Below are 6,276 nucleotides of genomic sequence, written 5' to 3'. Positions count from 1 at the left end.
TTCTGTGGCCTCCCTGTTAACACCCTTGCGCCTCTCCAGTCCATCCTTAACTCTGCTGCCTGATTAATTCCTCTCTCTCCTCGCTACTCCTCCACTTCCCCCCTCTGCAAATCCCTTCACTGGCTCCCCTTCCCTCAGCGTATCCAGTTCAAATTACTAATACTAACCTACAAAGCCATCCATAACCTGTCTCCTCCATATATCTCTGAACTCATCTCCCGATATCTTCCCTCATGTAATCTCCGGTCCTCCCAAGACCTCCTTTTCTCCTCCACGCTTATTCGCTCCTCATCCAATCGCCTCCAAGACTTCTCCCGAATATCCCCCATCCTCTGGAATTCTTTACCCCAATACGTCCGACTATCAACCACATTCAGATCCTTCAGACGGAACCTGAAAACCCACCTCTTCAGGAAAGCCTACAGCCCGCACTGACACCACTGCCTCCTCACCACTACCGAAGTTACCGCCTCACCAACACCGGAGCTCCTGCAACCCTCAACCTATTGTCTCTTTCCCAGAGAGAAAAGCAGAGGTGATTACCTGCTGAAGCCTCCAAACAAATGCACTAGCAGGGCGCATCGGACCCGTTTAATGATGGCAAGAACACAGGTGCAAGAAATACCGATAAAACAACCACTTTCAATCCAGTGTTGGCTGTTTGGCATTAATGCACAAAACAATAGCGATAATAGTCTGTATGTGGCATCGTTCACACAGACAATGCAAGGCATCTGGTTTACAGCCTATTAATAATGCACACACAGGCGGGCCGCCCAGTGCTACAAAATGCATGCTGTATGAACAGTAGCCTACAGTATACATCTTGGTCTGACTGAGCCCTGCAAGATAAAGTGCTAAAAAACCACATATCCTTCCCCACCATCCTGTAGAATGTGAGCCCGCAAGGGCAGGGTCCTCACCCCTCTGTGTCAGTCTGTAATTGTTAGTTTGCTTACTGTAAGTGATATCTGTAATTTGTATGTAACCCCTTCTCATGTACAACACCATGGAATCAATGGTGCTGTATAAATAATAATAATAATAATTAACATGATTCATGTGCTTATATCTTTTGTACTTAACCCATATTTGCACATCTGACCATTGTAAATGTATAACCATTGTGCATATAGTTTATTGTCTAGTGTGTCTATAGCAGATTAAATATATAATTTAACATTGGGCTGCTTTTTCATCTCAATCCACGAATCTCCACATCTGTATTATCAGTTAACTTTCCATACTACCGGGGTTGGTTTCTAGCCCAATATAATTCCCGTTAACAGACCAGACTTATATCTATTGAGAAACTGGTGGCAGTCGTACCAGGCAGACCAGGCGCTGTTTCACTGGTGCTAGTGAAAGAACCTTCTCAGCCTGTCAGGGTTGTGTGTGAAAGCGGTGTCACATCAGTGATTGCGTTGGCCACATCCTACCACTCCCCGTGCCTTCCTGGGCCAGTTTGGACAGGGGGCTGTCTGTGTAAAACTGTACCAAGTGGACCTTACGTGTTCCCAGGGGGTGTGGAACATCATGTTGGTGCAAGTGAGGAGCCCACATTATGTGATCCTTCTGATGTAATAGTGATGTCAGGCAGGGTGGCGAGGTCCTGGTTCATCACAAAATCTATTTGTCAAAAGATGACTCAAAGATTTTTTTTAAAATATTGGGGACAATTCATTAAGATTATAGTTGTGCAATGCACCAAATTTCATTAACACTTAATGAATTAGACGCATCTTCTCATTGGCGTCAAAGACTGGGGTAATATTTCTGGCATGCAAAACGCCAACACTGTCTATAAAATTAACGGGTAGGCGTAGCCATGTCCATTCCTTTATTTTGGTTTTGTTGCTTCAAACTGACTTGAAAACATCAAAATAGACAACATTTTTGTGCAACTCTACATTGTGCAAGTATTTTTATTCCAGTTTTCTTGAAAAAGTTCTTTGAGGAATCGACTTCTAACATATTTTATATCTGGACATTGGATCTCTAATTATGTCACAGTACATGTCACACTTTAGTTTTTACTGCTTACATACTGTGCGTAACAGTACAGTTAACAAATTGTTCAAATAAGCCCTCTTTCGTAAATCAGGAACCAAATGTTACAGCGGAGTCACCAGTTAGTGACTGCACTTAAACAACCCCTTTAGCTTATTTAAACCTTGCATTTTTTTTTACTAAAACTTATTTTTTTCTGAAACATGTATGTACTGTATATATATTGTATTCTAGAGTCTCCATCAGATGTACTAAGGTATTGGTTTTGTTCTATGACACTAAAGGGATTGTCCAGGATTAGAAAAAAGTCTGCTTTCTTCTAAATACAGCGCCACTTCTATATGGTTTCACATGGCGTCCTGACTTATGTTGTTTATGCCTTGTCAGAGCAAGAGGCGCTAAAGTGTGAAGACTGAAAGAAAGGCCGATGTTGGAGGATGGGAGCCAGCAGAATAATGGGTGGTGAGCTGTGATGATGGGATAGGCAAGGGTCAAGGCAAATATAGCATTTAAAAAAAATGTCACATCCTGTCCCTAAAAAGAATCCATCAAAATGCCAGCCATCCGCCATTTTGCTGAATTCAAGCAGCTCAAATAGCGAAATAAAATTTGTGAAATTTGCAACTATTTTGTTTTGCTTTGATTCATCCATCTTCATTAGTCACTATTGATAAATATGCCACAATTTTTTTTACTGATACATTAATAGTTAAATTTAATAACAGCCTCAAATTTTTTCTTTCTTTTTTTTTTTTTGAAGAATGAAGCGTAATATATTATAAAATAATTTTATGAAACTGTTTTTTTTTACGCCTAACACTTCTACAACAAACAAGAGCAACTCTGCAGTATATCTAGGATAAAAATATGATGGTTTCTTCTATTACACATTCTCAGAATTTCGCATTCTGCCTCTGCTTAGTCATTTCCATTTGCTGCAGTCATATCTACAATTTTGTGGCTGTAACGATAGAAACCAACATAACAGCATACATAAACTTGCCTGCTTACTATATATCTTATCGCACAAACGGAGAAAAGAGGAACACACATTTTCTGGCCTGAATTAATATTGTGCTTCATTTTAATTGTCCTTGTAAAACTGCACGCATATTTTCAATAGTTATTTATCTTTGTAATATGCTTTCTATTGTTTGATATATTCTAACCGGAGCTGCTGCACATTGAAGACATTTATGTCATTGTCATTTTTGTAAGGCAATTTAGAAAATGAAAGCAGCTGTCGGATTCTTTGATGTGGTTATGAACACGACTTTTGCAGAGTTCCTTGTGCCTCGGGTTTTTTCTTTTTCGTATTTAGGTCTTGAAAATGATGGCTATGTCAGGCATAGATATAGCACTGCCAGGAAGGAAATAGTGAAAGGTCAACCAAACTGTTAGGGCTTGCATTATAATTTCTGAGAGCACTTTGAAGCTGGACGTAAGATCTAGTTCTCTATTTCCATCAATATCACCCAATTTACTTGATATCACAAAATTGCCAATAAATTGCCGCCATGTCTAGTAAGGCTCAGCATCAGATATTCTGGTTCATGCATTTCACAAATCTTTCTTTCCACACTAGCTACTTCCTAAAATATTGTTCAGCGTGGTTCTGCAATATGTACTGTTCATACAAAAAAATCTCATTATCTTAAAATTATTTTGATTACAAAGGAACCTTCATTATCTTCCTCCATAATAAAAGGTCCCATAGTAGTCAGAAAATGTGTTGATCAAAACAGTCCTTCGGCACTTTCAGTTTTTGAAAAAAGTTTCTTGTAGCATATCCACCACACTCATAACATTCTTCCATGCCCAGTCTGGTTGATCGCTCTTTCCTTAGCAAGCCCATTAAGGAGCCCTGGCTTCCTATTTAATTTTGCTATGTTCTTTATGAAATGCCAACTATTGTATTGTTGGATACTACTTGATGCTTTTGTTAAGACTCCTGTTCTTGAAAAACCTTTTGACTCCTGCTCTGGATTTGATGTAAATTAAAAGGGACTCACATCAGTTTCCAAAGATACAAAAAGTCCCTACGAGCTACTGGCAGCCTCCAGTGTCAGGCTTTGGTTCCTCATTCCTCAGCAGCTTGCTCTTACTGTACTGGGATGCATCATATTGCCTGGCATTTCATGCCAGCTCAGGCAACTGCTTGCTGCCTGAGTATGCAGGTAGTAAACCCACTCTGCTACCATATTCTGCCATTCTTGCTGAGCCACTTGACAAACCAACTCTGCTATAGCTGGGCTCTGCTAAAGCTTTCATAAAGTGTGCCTTAAGACAAACCCTGCTAGGTTGCACACTCCAGTATACTGTTCCAAGGTGACTGTCTGCACACTTGTTTCTGCTGTCTCAATGTTTGTGTGCGTACTTAACTCTACTCTACATTTCCAAGGTGCTGTCTACATGCTCATTTCTACTAACCAAGGTTCCTGTTTTCATTCTTGGCTCTGCTGCTCTAAGGCTGGTTTCCCACTTGCATTTTTGTAAGCTGCGTTTTAGCGCTAAAAAACGCAAAAAAATCATGCGTTTTTTTTCCTATACTTAACATTAAAAACGCATGCGTTTTTTCGCATGCGTTTTGACGCCTTTTCGGCAACGCATGCGTTTTTGACGCGTGCGTTCATTTGCAGAACTGCAACCTGTAGTAATTTCTAGTTGCGTTTTTTTGCCGCAAAAAACGCATGCGTTTTTTCGCTGCAAAAAAATGCATTGCTGTCTATGTAAATGCATGCGTTTTTAAGCACATGCGTTTGTTTGCGTTAAAAACGCATGCGTTTTTATAGAAAAACACAAGAAAACAAAAAAAAACAAGAAAACCCTAACCCTAACCCTAACCATAGGGATCCAAACCCTAGCCCTAACCCTAACCCTAAGGTTAGGATCCCTAGTAACCCTAGGGATCCTAACCCTAACCCTAGGGATCCTAACCCTAACCCTTAGGGTTAGGGTTAGGATCCTAACCCTTAGGGTTAGGGTTAGGGTTTGGATCCCTATGGTTAGGGTTATGGTTAGGGGTAGGGGTAAGGTTAGGGTTAGGATTAGGGTTAGGATCCCAAGGGTTATGGTTAGGGTTATGGTTAGGGTTAGGGCTATGGTTAGGGGTAGGGTTAGGGTTAGGGGTAGGGTTAGGGTTTGTATCCCTATGGTTAGGGTTATGGTTAGGGGTAGGGTTAGGGTTAGGGTTAGGGGTAGGGTTAGGGTTATTGTTTGGATCCCTATGGTTAGGGTTATGGTTAGGGGTAGGGTTAGGGTTAGGGTTAGGATCCCAAGGGTTATGGTTAGGGTTATGGTTAGGGTTATGGTTTGTTATGACCCCAATGGCGAGGGTCTCAGAGATATCAGCAAGTCTGCGAAGTACAAAAATCCAGCTCATAGGGCAGTGGTAACTGGATTGACCATATATCTACTCCTAACGCCAACACTAGAAGTAGCCGGGGAACATGCCTACGTTGGTCGCTAGATGTCTCGCGCCAGCCGGAGGACTAACTACCCCTAGAAGAGGAAAACAAAGACCTCTCTTGCCTCCAGAGAATAGACCCCAAAAGTAGGATACAAGCCCCCCACAAATAATAACGGTGAGGTAAGAGGAAATGACAAACACAGAGATGAACTAGGTTTAGCAAAGAGAGGCCCACTTACTAATAGCAGAATGTAGTAAGATAACTTATATGGTCAACGAAAACCCTAACAAAAATCCACACTGGAGATTCAAGAACCCCCGAACCGTCTAACGGCCCGGGGGGAGAACTCCAGCCTCCCTAGAGCTTCCAGCAAGGATAGGATACAGATTATGTACAAGCTGGACAAAAATGCAAACAAAAACAAATAGCAAAAAGCAAGAAAGAAGACTTAGCTTAATCAAGCAGGAACCAGGATCAGAAGACAAGAGCACTACAGATTAGCTCTGATATCAACGTTGCCAGGCATTGAACTGAAGGTCCAGGGAGCTTATATAGCAACACCCCTGACCTAATGACCCAGGTGAGCATACAAGGGATGATAGACATACCCAGAGTAAAATCACTAGAAGCCACTAGAGGGAGCCAAAAGGTAAATTCACAACAGTACCCCCCCCTTAGTGAGGGGTCACCGAACCCTCACCAAGACCACCAGGGCGATCAGGATGAGCGGCGTGAAAGGCACGAACTAAATCGGCCGCATGCACATCAGAGGCGACCACCCAGGAATTATCCTCCTGACCATAGCCCTTCCACTTGACCAGGTACTGAAGCCTCCGCCTGGAGAGACGAGAATCTA

This window comes from Ranitomeya variabilis, chromosome 6 (genome assembly GCF_051348905.1).
Source record: "Ranitomeya variabilis isolate aRanVar5 chromosome 6, aRanVar5.hap1, whole genome shotgun sequence".
Classification (NCBI taxonomy): domain Eukaryota; kingdom Metazoa; phylum Chordata; class Amphibia; order Anura; family Dendrobatidae; genus Ranitomeya; species Ranitomeya variabilis.
This window is presented reverse-complemented; position numbering follows the sequence as displayed.